The sequence below is a fragment of the Anopheles moucheti genome, chromosome 2 (genome assembly GCF_943734755.1).
Source record: "Anopheles moucheti chromosome 2, idAnoMoucSN_F20_07, whole genome shotgun sequence".
Taxonomy (NCBI): Eukaryota; Metazoa; Arthropoda; class Insecta; order Diptera; family Culicidae; genus Anopheles; species Anopheles moucheti.
Window position 1 is genome coordinate 98953125 of NC_069140.1, and position 17002 is coordinate 98970126.

General features: G+C 42.8%; 1 protein-coding gene and 3 non-coding genes across 4 annotated transcripts in view; 1 reads left to right on the forward strand and 3 right to left on the reverse strand.

Moving 5' to 3' along the window:
* LOC128298860 (uncharacterized) overlaps window positions 1–17002 on the reverse strand; it is a 121027-nt gene that overhangs the window by 87963 nt on the left and 16062 nt on the right. The gene's annotated exons all lie outside the window — the stretch shown is intronic.
* Window positions 4707–4779, reverse strand: Trnav-aac (transfer RNA valine (anticodon AAC)). The gene has a single exon. It is a non-coding gene; the product is annotated as a tRNA-Val (tRNA).
* Trnaq-cug (transfer RNA glutamine (anticodon CUG)) lies at window positions 6402–6473 on the reverse strand. The gene has a single exon. It is a non-coding gene; the product is annotated as a tRNA-Gln (tRNA).
* Trnal-aag (transfer RNA leucine (anticodon AAG)) lies at window positions 12036–12117 on the forward strand. The gene has a single exon. It is a non-coding gene; the product is annotated as a tRNA-Leu (tRNA).

Below are 17002 nucleotides of genomic sequence, written 5' to 3' on the forward strand. Positions count from 1 at the left end.
AAGTTCAACGATTCTGGAATACTTTTCTGGAATAGGTGCTGTAAGTGATTTGTCGAAATCAAATCCAAGTAGGTACAGTAAGTACGACCCGAACTAGATACGAAGCTATCGATCGAAGTCGCTTGTCCTTCGGTGAACATAACCAAATAGACGAACCTTTTTGCCTATGGGATTGGAACTTACTGCATTCAGGGGAAGAATTAGCATGTTTCCGACTGCAGTTCGAATCACAAAATGTATGATCCATCAATACTAGCAATTGGTGCGTGATGGAGTGACCTAATTACCTGTAAGTTCATTACCTACATTAAAATATTTTAAAAAATTAGGTAAGTAATTAATTACGATAATAAAAATACAGAGCCTTTCAAACTAAAGAAAAAATGACTCCTAATTACTAAACTCGAACTGTTAAAATAGACCACTGCCTGATTGATAACGTTGAGAAGAATTTATGTAACTAATTACCCGAGCAAAGCAAAGCAAATTATAAATTCATTTTCATTTTGTACGCCTTACAGATTTTAAATAAAATCTTTCCTGCGCTTCAAATAAATATCAATTAGAAGAACCTGGTTTAAACAGCAAGAAAATTTGCTTTGCCAACTCTATTTGGCGAAGTAATTTTTAAATGCTTTTTAATGAAAAAAAAAAATACACATCAACATTACGACGCATTCAAACGAAAGTAATTACGAAAGAACGGAAAAAAACTCGCACACTTACTGCTTTGCTTACTGCCTTTCTCCAACACTCACTGGAACTGGTTCATTCTTTTTGCTTGCCTCAAACGATTCATAATAACAGAATCCGTAAGCTGCACTTTTGTTTCCTTAAGAACCTCTGTTTTTCTCCTCTGTGCCGTTCTTTCCCCAATTGCCCACGCCTCTCGTTCCAGTGTCTTTTATTATTGAAATAAAAGGCAAGGTGAGCTTTCTTCGCGGAAAAAGGGCGACAAATGAATTACACTGAAGTGCAATTAGTTGCATTCAGATTCGAGTGCAGACGTTTGCCCGCCCGCTCCGTTTGCCAATCGTTTCGCTGTCGCCCAAGAGTTTACTACCAGCCATTGGCTTCATGAGGCATCGCAACCAACCGGTCCGGTGACCGGAGCCGTAGTAACTTTAGCATCATAATTTCCCCCCACTCTCTCTCTCTCTCTCTCTCTCTCTCGGGGATGCAATAAGCAGGACAAAACAGTGCGAAATTTACAGCTCAATTTGGTGCCGGTTGGTGCATCGGGGTGTGAGTTTTCTGCTGTGTTTTGTCCCCGCTCGGTTGGACACCGTATCGCAAGATCCGCGACGGCGGCTGAAAGTGTCGACACCTGGGGGGGGGGGGGAGCGACGAGATAGCCATTACTTTGTGCGTTTTATGAAGATTGGATTACTTAATTGCAAGTGGAGGCTAAAGTGTGAAACGCGAATGAGAAAAACTGTCCTGTACGCTGCAGAATGGGAGCTGTGTTTAAAAATTAAAACAAAAAAAAAGTGCGTTAAAATGTCACTTCAAGTGTGCGCCTTTAAAGTAATTAAATTTACTGTAAAAAAAAAACCCTGCACGTTGGACAATGTTTTGCTGTTGTTTTTTTTTTAGCATGGGAAGCAAAACAAAAGCAGCAACTTGACAAACCATGCAAGCGGCAGTGGCCTCCTTCGATCAATAATGGATAGCTCGAAGGTTTCCTTCGCCCGGATTGGGTACAGTGGAGCAACAACTAAATTAGCATGTTGATGGCTTTCTTCACGCCAAGTGTTGCCCGAAGGTACCGGTGCCGTGGATGTCATATTTACCGTGGATCCTTTGCAGGCAGGATTTCTCAGTCTGGCCCGTAAGCCGGCTCTGTACGCATCATTGCAATTGAATTAGATGTGTCTTGGCTGGGAACACTTTTTATCCGCACGTAATGTTGTAATCTGTGTGAGGGACTTTATTTATTTTTTTGTCCATTCGACGCGTGTCCTTTCGACCTCCTATCAGGCCCCTGGCTGTGAAGGCACACACACAAAGGCACCGCACTGCTTCGAGCCAACCAATCATCCAGTAATACAATTTCCAAATTATTCAATTACAAAAATAAATAGTATCCGTCCAGGGTACTGGAAGAGGCACTAGGCACAAGCGACACAGCGATGGCGATCCAGCAGAACCCCGAACAACGTGTGACAGCTCCAAAAAAAATGCCAACCATCGCCATTGTTATGTTTTATTTCCATGTTCTGTGTTTTACTTGCGCTGCTCCACTTGCAATGTTCGTTTTCTTTTGCCGCTTCTCCCCCACTGCGTAAATGGTGCACTGTTTGTTTTTCAACTAGACGATAAATTGCTTGTTTGTTTAATCGCGTCCCTTTCCTGCTGGTCGCCGCCTGGTCACCGAATTTGTTACGTGCAGGGCAGGACAGCCACGTCATTACTGGCACGTCAATTGACACTCGGCGCTCGCTGTCCCTTTGTCTGGTGCGGGCATCCAGGAGTGTATTTCCTATTCATTTCCGGCCGTTGCGTGCATAATGATGTAGCCAATCAAAATAAAACAAAACAAAACAAGTTGCTCCGTTTGCCGGGACAGTTTCCCAGAAAGGAGTCCGAATAAAACCAATGGGATAATGTTTTGTTTACCAATAAACTGGATAAACAATGGTCGGTGAGATTGTTCTCACTTTTTATATTGGTATTTGCTTATTTTTTTATGAAAAAGCATGTATACAAATGTAATACTTTCACGAAGATTATTTAACTTATTAAACTGTAATTGTAATAATAAAAAAAAACTTTATAAACATAAAAAACGTTGATAAAAACAAAAACACAAAATAAACACGAATAAAACTTTCTAATGATTCAAATAAGTAAATGTTATCTACTAAAATTGCCCATCTAAAGGAAAATTCATGTACAAAAGAAAAACTCCCGAAACTGTCCGAAAAATATTTTTCCTAAACGGATTCGCATTCGAAAAAGGGATTAAATTTTCCCTTAAAAAAATAGTAATAATACAATTATGAAACACATGCTGTAACATTTGGACAAAATTTCCCGAAACCCATCCACAGGGGATAATGTAAAGCCCTTGGCAACGTATACAGTACGCATTTGATGTAGCGAATGATTCATCATACCTCTAATCTCCGACGCCACTCATCGTGAAGGGAACGAGTCAAAATTCATCCGTCAGGATGCGCCCTGGCAGGATTAATATCCCGAATATCGTTCTCTCTTTTCCTCCTTCTTTCTCTCTCTCTCTCTCTCCGTCGTGCGAACTCTGAAGGAAATGCAATCAACAGTCAACACAGCCTAATAAGACTTACCGCCGTTTCCATGGCAACGTAAAATGAGCATCGCGCAACACTAAATCCCCTTCTACGCGTTACACATGTCGTGTCGTGCCGTACCGTGTGTGCGTACGGTGGAGCTAATCCTTTTGGTAAACGTAATGCCGCGCGAGTGGAAACGTGTTCTGTACACGCTCGTATGTTGCGCCATATTTGCGAACGAAAGACACGGCCACACCGCGGTCACATCATCGATGGAAGGTGATTTACTACATCCGGTGATACGCTGATGCTGTTCGGTGCCTTGATCTTGCCGATGACTGACTCCTCGCGTTGTGGCTTTCGAGCGGCAATGTCATTGGAAAGAATGTTTCCCCCAAACACAACAGCCAACTCAACCCCGCAACGCAACACTGTCCCGGGTGTGCGCTACCTTGGCAACATTCTTGCAAGATTTTAATTGACATTTTTATCCCCTCCTTGTCGGCGTGCACCTTCTTCGCGTGCTGGTCCAATTCCGGAATTGCAGTAAAAACCGGAACCGTACCAGTACCGCAGGAAGCATAAATAAACATGCGCCCTATTCAACGATTTCACCCCGTGGCAGGGCAACGGAATCAAGCAGGCTGGAAGATACGATAGCCAAGGATGTGTGTGTCCTTCTGGCGCTAACTGCGTAGATGAAGGGATGACTCGCACCGTTCAACACATTGTGCGCACAAAATAGTGCCATCAAATCTCGTGCGGCGTGTGTGATTAGTTCCGGACGAGCGGATCCATTACCCGGACCCGGAGCGCTTGCAAACGTTTAAGAAACAGCACCACTATATTACCCGGCCAATCTCTTTGTGCACAAATTAATTGCACTGCTGCTGCTGGTTCGCCCAGGTGTCGCGTACCGGGGGGCTCGGTAAGAACGGTCTGTTATTTTAGACCTCATCCGGTGACATTTCGGTAACGTCGCAACCAGCACTCAGCCATTGTTCTGCGGTAATGTTGCGCCGGTGCGTACGATTGGGTATTTTGTTTTCCTACCCAAAATAAAGCGAAAACGTTTGCATTTGATTAGCGAACAGTAAGCTTAAGGACACGGTTCGCTTGCACGTGGATTGAACGGGGACGAGGGCTTTTGTGTCCGCGGGTTCGGGAGCAGTTTGTTTTTCTTGCTACTTATTGTAAGGGTTGCGAATACGGAACCGTCCTTGAGGAGGATTTCATACTGCCGCTAAATGGATAGAGTCGTTTCATGGCGTAATTGAGGCTTGTGTGCAACCAAAGTTGAGAAATTTCTTATAATAAATATGTTTGAGAAAAAAACAGTCATAATTGTGGTTTTATTCCATAATTTCAACTATTGTCTATTATATTCTTCTAAAAAATAATTCTTTATTCACCGTGATCGTACAGGCAGTAAAGAATTTAAAATAAATCTCGTGTTTCCGCCCGGGATCGAACCGGGGGCCTTCCGCGTGTTAGGCGGATGTGATAACCACTACACCACGGAAACAACTCCCACTGAGCACCCCAATCGCGGGCCTTTACCTATCACGGTTCGTTTGATTCGCGAACCCATTCACGCCACGATTAAAAACAAACCTGAGCCCGAAGACGTCATGCACTGGCGCAGCAGCACATTAAAAATATAATTCAAGCGACTTCTTGACTTCTTCATGCCGATTGATCTCGAAACCTCCGGTGCGGTACCGTAGTATCAAACCAGGAATAGAATGTACCGGCCTGACCCGGCCTCCGACTCGTGGCAAATGTGGCAAACAACAAAGCGACAGTGTTCTCGGGGCGGGTGTGTTGTGTGCTGATTCAACACGATCCCATTGTTGCGTCATATTTTTGCGCCGAAATTCTTTCATTATCGCAGCAAGAAATTCGCGAAAAGGCACGAATATTTTTAGCATCACGCGATGATTACCGGGGGGGTTAAGAAATGTGACGCAAGAAGACAAATCTTTCGTTCTTTTTAACTGCACGACATGTGGCAGTCCATTCTCGTTACTATCAAGACTTGGAGTATAGAAAGTACACTCAACAATTAGAAATTTCAAGTGTCCCTTTGATAGATACCACTTTCAAACATCATTTTTGAACAACAGAAGCTCCATCACTGCCATAAAACAATTCTAATTCAATCGCATTGACGTAATCTCCATCAGACGTGGAATGTTTCACATTGCGGATGATAGCGAGGGCTGACCTCTCCGCTTCGCCATGTGCAAATCTCCATCGCTAATCACCACCAACAATTTATTACACAAACATCACCTCCAAACGATACCGCTTCTTTGCCCATTTGCACATTATCAACCATTGTTCACTCATCCGACGGAACCAGTTCACACCGGCGGCCGTAGATTGCGGACGCAGCTTAAGTTCCTGTAACCGGTTATCGTCTTACGCGCACAGGAAGTGACCAGCCAACAATCGTAGCTGAACTGTCCCTGAACTGCACTCGAACCAGATTGTGGTTCGCGGTAGACACGGGTGGGATTATCAATTTATTGTGCCAGCTTTCATTGGATGTTGACATTACTTGCGAATCATTGGACCTTTGCCATTGTTACTAAGCACAGTTAAACGATAGAAAAGTGGAAAACTCTTATCTTTAAGTGTACATAACACGAAAAAAAAACTTCGCAAAGTCAGGAGATTAGCCCAACTACATTAAAACGAGGAAAAACAGTTCAGTAAATCATCAAGAATTATGTATTGATAATAAACTATCTCTATGAAATCCAAAACCAACATAACATTGATTAAATTAAGAAAAAACAGAATAAAAATGATAATAAGCATAAAAATAAGAATAAGAAAAAAAGTATAAAAATAGAAAATAATAAATAAGCATAAAAAAGCATAAAGAATAAGCATAAAAAAGAAATAAGCATAAAAAAGATCGAAAGTCACAAGCAAAACAATCAATTCATATTTAATAACATTAGTAAGTAAAATAACTAAGTGCTATAAATTTCTACATAATATCACATCTCTATAAATTACCAAACAATTCATTCCCTTTGCTGTTGTTGTTGATGGGGTGGATTTGTTGTGTCGTAATTTCCATCCAATTACTTCCCTTCCGTATACACGCAAATACCTACAAAAAAAATCACTTGAAGGTTCCACCGAGATTTGAACTCGGATCGTTGGATTCAGAGTCCAAAGTGCTAACCATTACACCATGGAACCCTTGGATACAATGCTGCGGCCGCAACCAACCTACATCGCTTGCCCGGCAATGATGATTGCCTACCTCTAATAGACCTGACCCCACAATCCTTATCGCCTACGTAAAGCAAATCTAATTCGTTTACACATCTCTTTCAATATTCGCCATGACAACTGGCACGTAGCACCGCCACTGCCTACTTGGTGCCTTCATTCAATGGATTACCACCCGGAGATCTGAAGAAAAATAGCCCACAATTTCAGAACGCAATTGCAGAACGATTGAACGACTCAACGCCAGAGCGGACCGAGATGACCGTGCGCCAACGATTGCTTTAATTAAGAATTGATTCTCGATTACTTTTCGGCCGACCCATCGTCCGGCAACCGTTGCGGGATGCGATGCGACTTTTTATTGCCCATCGCGTCATGCGGCGTACGTCCCATAGCACTGCTGCCTGCTGTCTGCTGTCTGCTAATTACCGCTTCTCACCTTCTCAGTTTTGTTGATAGAACATGCAGAAGGCAAGTAAGAAATAGAATGTAATGGGTAAGAAGGAATAAACAAAAGAAAACCCAAACACACACACACATACACACATACAGGAACCCAAGAGGGGAGGGGTGTTTGAGTACGCACGGTAGGATGGCATTAATAGAGGAGTCATAAAATAATTTACGATAGATAATACGGACTCATTAAGGTAATCACAATAAATGCGACGAGTTTTAGTCGCTTACAGGACTTCCAGGGTGGTTCCAGAAGGAACCCGACCCACTGCCTTCCCCTTCAGAATGGTTCTCCTTGCCGGGTTTAATTTCATCCACGGTTTCCGGGACGTACGGGGCAGAAAACAACCCCCGAGACGAATCCCATTCGAATGCTAATCCCGGAACAGGGCTGTCGATTTTGGGGAGGCGGCGTTTTTTCCCCCGACCACTAGATGGCGCCCGTAAATCATGCTGCTTTTGGACTGGTGCTTGCGTGTGGTCAACGTGGAACTGCTGCTTGCTTTCGGCCTATTAAATAAATACCTTCGATTTACTGCCGAAAACATTAAACAAACAGCGCACCATAATGGATTAAAACGAACCACTAAACGATGATGCTTCTTCTCCTCCCTTTCCATAACCGTATCAATAATCATTAAACTCGGTACGGTGCTTCAGATATGGCCACCACTCCACTCCGGTAGCATACACGGTGTGCACGGTGTAGACCCTAAAGCAAGGTTTTTCTGCCGGTATCGAAAACGAAGCATCGAGCCGTCTTCATGTGTACCGCCCCGCCTCGGCAAACGATGGGAACTTCCCCGTTCCGAAGAAACCCAAACCAAACCATCGAGAGCTGCAGGTGAACAGTAAAACCATCGCCCATCGCCTAACGCTGGCAAGCAATAATGGCAAATTACTTCTGCCACAAACAATTCAAATGAGCTTAAAATCTTACAACTCCATTCGCTCCATTCTCTCGAGATGTGTCCGGGCACTTACACGCCCTCGGTAGCATATAAAAATGTATCACCCTTCAAGACACTTTGTGCGAAAGGGAAAGGGAATATTGTCTTCGCAATTAAAACCCAAAGGTACACACTGCACTGCTACGCGTGTATTGGTTTGGAGAAGGAAAATTTATTAGCTATCAAAAGATTACCGGAAAACGGCCACGGTTTGCTTGAGAAACGGAACAGCAGGTGAGCAGTTTGAGTGTGTACGTCGTACCGGAAAGGATGGTGTATCCTTCCCTTACAAGACAATCACAAAGTGTGGCCAATAGTAACCAAGATTAGGAACACAGAAGATACTCAAGACAGCAATGTGTCTAGATTGCGATAGCATTCAAATTTATGGTTGTCCTAGAATTAGCGAAAAGTTCTGATTTATTCCCTATATTTACATTCTACAGGCTCAGGTTTTGTAAATTCTTGAACGTACAGTACATTCGAGTGCACAGCATAAAAGAACTTGAAGAACTTGGTCCTCCTGAAGAACTTGAGAATAAGATTTTAAGAAGTCTGTTGCCATTTCTACGTCATTTTTTAGAAAGTGAGACAAACGACTTCGTGAACAAATAAAGTAACTGAGTTCCTTGCCAGGAGTAGATCTTCAGTTATAGAACTTCGAACTTCAGTCATCCAGTTGTCGATATTCTTCTTATTTCCCAACGCAATCTCTCTGCATGTAATCAGGAGTACTGTCAAACACCTCAAAGATCTCAAAGTATTCAGTGATCAGCAACTCCAAACTCGGACTATTATTCCATACTGAAAAATCTGAAAAATACTGAAGAAACTGACAGTATGCTTTAGTCCTTAAGTACCTCTGTTAGAACTCTAGCTAAAATTATACATTTAAACAGTGTTATAATACATTTAAAATTGAATTGAAAAACAGACTCGAATTAAGAGATTTTCACAACTCACCCAAAACAACGTAGGGTTATTCTCCATTATAACCCTGGCCAAATGCCAGTTTCAACATCGGGAACTGGTCCCGTCGCGATATACAGATTAAAACTGTAATCAATCCTCATTACGCGATCAACAAACACACACACTCTCGGTATGTGGAAGCCGCGGTGTTGTGCACGTGTGGTGTTGTGGCCGAACAATACGCCAATCCGTCTCGCTATCAACTCTGGCCCATCATGATCCGGACACCACATGGCCGTGCACGAACCGAGATCCCGAGACCCGAGAGAGATGATCTAATTTCATCGTTTCATACATTCCGCCCTCTAGTGCGCGTCTCGTCAGCTTTGCGTTTGACAGCTGTCCTCCCGGTTTTGCCCTCGTCCGGGTGGGGGGACGGTTTTGTTGATTCCGCCATCACCATCACAGTGGATTTGTATCACAATTAATCACTTATTTAAATTCATCATGCAATACACTGCTCGTTCGCGCTTACATCACCGCTGCTCATGTTGCACGTGTTCGAGGCAATAAGGTCCAATATCGCCAAAAATGGTTTGGCCCTCTAACAATGACCACAAACACACAACCAACAGTTGGCACTGCATTGTGTGCAATCGGTGCTTTTGTCATTCAGGTTTGGTGAGGAAGAGCGGCGATTTAATTATTTTTTCGCGCCTATTTGTATCACAAAGGTGTTTTGTTGTTTGCCGTTCTTAATCCGTGGCTCAGCGAATTGAAAGCAACGGTGGATGGGAATGCGCTCTTCGATAGGATTATCTCTTAACGCGGGCACGAGGAGAGGCCCCAGAGTGCGAGCAGCAGCAGCAGAGCGGCTTATCATCAGTGCTGGAGTGATGTGTGCTGATGTTCGTGATGATGACGCTGGAAAAAGGTGTATCGTACGGTTGCGTATCTCACCTTAATCCAATCCGACACGAGAGAGCACGTTTATTTAAATGTAAAATACTGTGGCAATCACGCAAAGGGGATTTGGAGCGCTGTGCGAGCGATCAATCTCGACTGGCGATTTGTACGACACAAAGCGCCACAGACCCGGTGGTACAGAACGCTGCTGCACGCTAGCGGACATCCAGATGACAGGCAAATCTTTATCGTCCGCAAACATACTTAAATTTAATTGATGCTTTATAGATTTGTGATAATGCATTTGGCGGAGGTTTACTGAATTAATATGATAATAAGTAGAATGTCCAGAATTGACAGCAAATTGAATATGGATTTTAAAGATGAAAAACTAATACAGAATAACGAATGAACTGTTCTTCACATCTGAGTACCATTGGGAGTATGGGTGATCTTTGTTAAAACGATGTCCTAAAACATTCGAAAGAGACTGAGAAATTGTCTGCTATTTGCAAAGCATAATTTACTTAACAAAGTACATCTTTTCAGGCCATTCTTCCCTAATTGGCCGATGACTTAAACCTCCAGGGCGAATAAAGCGAAGTGATCTACACTTGATCTTCACCTTTCAACTCTGATCATTTCTATTTGGGATTTGGCCTTTCTTCAGATTGGACTGGATGCTAGCTCGATGCTATCCAGTGGACACAAAGGACCTCAGCACATAAAACATATTTGTCCTTTTTAATTAAAAACAATATGTCAAATTTCAAAGTAATTAATAATGATTAAAAAATAGTAGCTTTCCGCTCATTGTTTAAAACCACATTCCCCACTTATTGTACTGTTTTGTTTATCGGCAAATATCATTAATATTGTTTAATTATTATACCGCATTCAAGCATTCAATTATACTCCTTGTTTAATTTACAAATTGTGCAACCAAGCAACCATGTAAATATTAAGTGCAGTGTGTAAATAATACTTTTCGATGAAAATTTTAATCAAGCACTCGCATCGCCCTCGGTTCCACATTGCAGCGAATCGATATTTTATCATTATGTGTAAATAAATAAAGACCCATACACATGCCGCGGACCATCGGCAGGATAATCATCATTAACTCGTGCAGCTGAAGTTTTACCCAAAACCGATACGATTGTGCACCGGATCATTTAACTATATGTAGCGCATCTTCTCCCCTTTTTGCTTCTCCAAAAACCAAAATACTGGTTGCTGAAAATGAGCCGAACAGTGGATAAACAGTGCACACATGTTTTTGCGGAACTGGAAAACTGACTTCATTATGCATTTTATTTGCATTCCCATTCCCGGTGAGCGGGGTAGATATTATTCAACCGCTAGATAAGCTACTCGTCAGGTTTCAGCTTTGTTTCCCTCTCTCTCTCTCTCTCTCTCTCTCTCTCTCTCTCTCTCTCTCTCTCTCTCTCTCTCTCTCTGCCAAATGAGCATCAACAAACAGACGGGGCACGGGTGTGGTTTCATTTTCCCGAGCACGATCGGTTGAATGCAATCGGAAGCCACATCCACGAATCGGTTTTGGAGCTTCTGATCGAAATTATGCAATCCGGTGCGTTACACTTTGCTTACCCTCGCCAAGTCCAATTCCACCCCTTTGCATGTTCCGACCAGCATTGCCTTATTAAGCCATTTATCAGCTGTAAGTGAAGTGCGTATGTATGCTACGTCGTGTAATTGCGGAAGCGAACAGAGTAATGTAGAATCAAAGCCAGATAAGCGCGAATCCGTGGATGTGTGACGGTGTGTTCTGCTACAGCCTCACAACCCTCCTGCACACCACAAGGAAAGGTCTAAATGGAGTAACAACGAGAGATAAGCGCTTAGTCAAACATCGTCTGCGGTGGTCTGGCTCGCTTGCTGTACATTCTCCCTCCCTGTTTTTCGCATCTTTCGCTCTCCCTCACTCACACGCGCGCACACCATTTTCCAAAACCGTTGTTTAATGCGTGTGGAGCGAATCTTCGATAATTGGAGTGCTTGTTTATTGATAAACATGGTGTGCCCCGGGTGTGTCCACCAGTTCGGCACGGGTGTGTACGTGCGCCCCGGGTACGCCGCGTTCGCCGTACGAAGAAGAGACGTCCACGAGAGAGACTTGAAGAACTTTGCCTGCCCGTAGATAACTTTAGAAATCGCGCTCGTTCCCTTCCAAGGGTGGTCGCAATGGGGGGATGAAGATGGGGGGCAGTAATGCGTAAAACGATGCTGCGATGAGAGGCAGACATCCAACGGGATGGATTACTGTGAGATCGTTACGCACCAAGGTAGCGTGGCCGAGCGGTCTAAGGCGCTGGTTTAAGGCACCAGTCACTTCGGTGGCGTGGGTTCGAATCCCACCGCTGCCATGCTTCAAAAGAAAACAATATTTTACTATTTATTAAACAATTTTGTTACAGTTTTATCCCACTTTTAAACCCCTTTATATTGTCAGTTTGTATAATACAGGGAAAAATTCTCAAACTTCAGCTCCACCATCTCACAGCATTCTGGCAAAAATGCAAAACTTCTTCTGTATCATTTCCCGCTTCCGTAATTCACCCACCCTTTAACCAGTGCTACTCCCCGTCTCGCAAGGCGCACCAAGCGCGATGCTCAATTATCGTACGATCACCACTACTGTGCAAGCATCCCGCATGCAACCACCGCTAAGCAGCGTCATGAATCTGTCATCAATTTATGGTTCCATCAGCATCTCTTTTTAACCTTTTTTCCCTTTATTTTGGATGAGTTATTTCCATCCTTCGTTACACCAGAAGCGATAGTATCGTTGGAAAAGACCGCGGGAGTAAAGTAAGGAAAATAATTCACGTTCTTGCGAGTGGCATGCTGGTGCATGGACAGAGGAAAAAAAAACAGACACACCGCACAAGGAAGAACGATACGCAAAGCGAGTCAAAACTCATTTCGTAACACATCGTGTATCGTCGTCTTGCTTACCAGCAAGGCGATTAATGTGCACCTCACCGGTAACGGTTTGTTGCCTTTCTGCGCCTTCCGTTGCTTGTTCCACCGGCTTTTCCCAAGCTCGTAACATGATGATGCATCGTTTGCGGTGAAAATGAGATGAGATTACAGTTTTTCTACCAACAGCACCCGGAATGATGCTCCTTTTTATGGTGACATATTCGAGCTTTTAACGCTCCTGCCGTTGCATCTGTGCAGTGCATGGACTGAGGAATATTTGAGCTGGCAAAACTTGTGAGAGTTACAATATTTAAGTGCATAGGTCTTTTATGATAAAACACCTTTTCCTTTGCTACATTATTTTTATATTCTTAGCACAAACTCTTTAAAATGGCACTCACAAACACCAGAAAAACTGACATTTTAAGTACAATCAAACAAAACACCAGGCGCCTCCATGTGGAAAATTCATACGCGCACTCCCTTGATACATTCACGTATCAGCTCCATCATCACAATTAACGCTTAAACAAAGATGCACGATGTTTGCTTTAAGATCCGCCCCAACTTTTGTCATACCCCATTCACCATTTTGCAGGAAAACAATCGACAAAAACGGCACTTTAATCATATCAGCGAATGGACCGAAATCCGCCTTACCGTCGTGTACTGGGGCGTGAGAAGATCTTTAATCTTGGCAAGGTTGTAAAACATTATCAACCCCCCTCCTCGCTGTTCCGACGCAAAAAACGTTTGACAAAGGAAAAATCGATTTTCTCACAGCACATCAGGCTCTATAGCGGTCCCGCCTCGATAACGATCAACATGGGAAAAGTTTGTCATAAAATTTGAAAACCACACCATTTAGCAGGTCCAGAGACTAGGTTAGAGATAGGTAAAAGTGCTGTTTATTTTCACCGAAAATCGCTCAGCTGAAAGCGATGAGAAATTAAGCAGAGAATGACCAAACGATAATGAAAATAACTGTCAAGCCAGAACACAGTTAATATTGTTTTGTTTTTACGATTGATTCAATTTACCCCCTTAAGATGGAAAGACATTTTTCACACATCAATTTCCTTTTGAGGCATTGGCCAACATCGCCGATAAGGAGGATGGGTTCAATAAATACATCTTTATGACAGAATATGTGCTGCTCCGGATGGGAAAATGTGCTGGTCAATTCTTACAGCAGATGTGCTTTAATCCTTATCTGTATGTGTTTGTGTTGGTATATGGGCGTGAATAATATTTTCTTCTCCATCATCCCATTAAGATGAATATTTTCATACTTTGTGTTATCGTCGGCACCACACGAAAAAAAAAATCTTCCTCCCAATGACTTTTCTACCTTTCGTTCGCTGGCTGTTTGCTTCTGCCATTTTTCTCTAACCCTCTCTTGGCAATTCTTCCCAAACTCCCACCTCTGTCCCTCTCTACCCCCCTTTTTTGGACCATCTTTTATCTAAGCTTCCACTTCACTGTCACAATATTTGCCATTCAATTTCCTGTGCAAACATGGCCCCGACCACAAGGCCCAAGCGCACACGCACACACTTCGCCTTCCACTGGTGGAAGAGTCGGCTCACCCTTCGCACCACCGTTCGATACCACGTTTCGTTATCTTTAGGCAAACTTAAATCCTTTTTGCGTCTCGTCCCGGGTGGCTCTTTCGATACAATTTATCAGCCGGTACCGGATCTTGCGCTGGGGAAAAGAATGTCAAATTGGTTGCTTCCCGGCCATTTTCGGCTCGTGTACCGAGAAGCGAAGTTTTGGAAGTTGATTTGCCATGGCGTTGATAACAGGTGATGCTTCAGCGGCGTAGGGCTAAGTTTACATTAGGATCAGCAAAGAAAATGATTAAAAATGGGCCTGTATTATGTTGCTTTCTCGCTGTTTTCTCGTGGCTGATCGATAAAAGACGTTTAGGGTGCTTTGAAAGCATTTCATCACGCCTTACCTTACCATTACCTTTCATTTCCGATAGCTACAATGGTTTAGATGTTTTCGTTGCCACCTTCTATGTTATTATATGGTCAAACCATCCCCAAAACGAAAACAAACCCCCTGTCACACACAGAGAGAACAATATAACGACCTTGACGCCAAGCTTTATCTGACAGTTTGCCAAAGTGTTGTTTTGATAATCACCAACACCAATCGCAGCAAGCCGCCTGTCTGTACACAGAACGCTCCGCATGCTGTTTCACCGCTCGGTACAAACGCACTCAGTCAACAAGCTCATCATTTAGGCTGCCCCTCCCCCCACACACACACACACACACACACATATTAATACGTACGTGACAAGCCTCACATCGGCCTTCATCGGATCTGTAGATCTGTAGTAACGCAGACACACACCCCTCGCAAAAGAAACGCAAAACAACAACAAACAGCATCGCACATAGCGCAAATGTGCGAAAACAGCGAATACTTTAGCGGCTTAAATTACTCACACCAACAGAGAAACCCCCCCCCCCATAACTACCCCATCATCACTCATAGCTACCCTTCGTCTCCATTTTCTTCATCCCTCCATTCAGCGTCTCACCCACTCATCGGGAAGTGGTAAACAAGCGAGCATCTTCCGAAAAAAAAAGCAAAACAGTAGGCTGGCAATCGTAACAGCGAATACACATACACAGACAAACGCAATCATTTAGAAGCGGATTTAAAAATTACCGTTTCGCTTGCTTCTTACCCCCTTTACGGGGTGGCGTCGTGTAGTAAACAGTTTAATAAATAGACACTTTTTATCAATTTATTTCACCGGGTCCTATTTTTAACCACTCTTAACACGTTTGATCCGGTACGATGGGTGGAAGGGGGATGATAATTCGTTCGTACTGCCTCTTTCTTTTTTTAATTACTAACAATTCGTGTGTCTATTTATGTCTTACCATTTTGCACATTTTTTTATGATTGATTATTAATTACTAACGACGGGGGAAGGTTCTGTACCATTTATAAATTTCTAGCAGAGAATAACCCCCATTTTATTGCACCCCCATTTTTCACCCAAACCCCCATGTTAGCTGACAACAAACTGCGTGAATAATAATGCGCATTTCAATAATTATACATAACTAAAATAAATATAATTGATATGCAATATTACTGTTGTTTGGCCCGTCAAGATTGCTTTTTTGATGAAAATATCTCTAAAATTCACATTTTACAGGGTTTCCTATGAAGCGTGGTGAAAGAAAAACAAATATTTTCAAAGAAGTTACTTAAACTAAGTGCCTGTCATAGGAAATTTTAATTTAAGGACAAAATGGTGCAGGTTTTAAGTTGAGTTTGAGATTTTCGATCTAAAAATTTGTCAATATTTTTTACACTAAAACAATGAGTCATCAATTTAAAAATAAACCCCTTTGACTTATGATGTAGAACTTGTTTTTTTTTTGAATATTTTGCCTTTATATTGGGTGCTAACATTAAGAAGATAATGTGGAAAATAAATAAATAAATCAAATCCAATAGTAAATTTATTTTGTCTACATTTTAATTACTTTCCCAACGTTTATGCATTCGATTCACATTTCCCTTATCTATTTGTTAGTTACTTGTGTTAGTTAATGGTAAAACCAAACAAAATATTACTAATAAACTATGAAAACACTTTTTAACTACTAAATACGCATAATCATAAGAAAAACAAACATCAACGCCGTCGGGATCGCTCATCGGAATAATCTTAATCTCTCAATTCATTAATGTGCCCCGTTTCATCCTAATCACTCATTCATTTCATAACAAGCGCAAAACAAGCGGGCCTTTTAAAAAAATAACTCACATCGAGCTTAAGCCTACGTTGAGTTGGTCATGAGCAAAACAAAGTCCCGCAGAAGAAGAAAAAAGACAAAACAGCACAGATAGAACGAGATTGGACTCAATTTAAATACGCAACACGCATACACACACACACTGCACCCTTCTGATTGTGCTTGCGCGGATCGCGAATAAAACCACCCCCCAACCCACTGCTCGTCCGATCCTCATCGCCCGTGGATGGTGCAACGCAGCCAGTTCAGTGATTCTGCTGCGGCCGAACACCATAACCGAAACTGGGTCAAAATGGTGCGCAGTTCTGTACCACATGTGCCGCAACAATCGTACGACGGTAACGTGTCTAAGCGTGCGGACTTTATCTAATCGCGGATTCTGCACCCATGTGTGCGTGTATGTGTGAATGTGCGGCCGCGAGAACAAGACAAACCCCCCGCGAGAAAGAAAACAAACAAGAGTGCGCGAAAGAACGGGGTGCTTTCGATTCCATTCAGCATCGACAAACAACAACAACCCCCCCGCTCATTC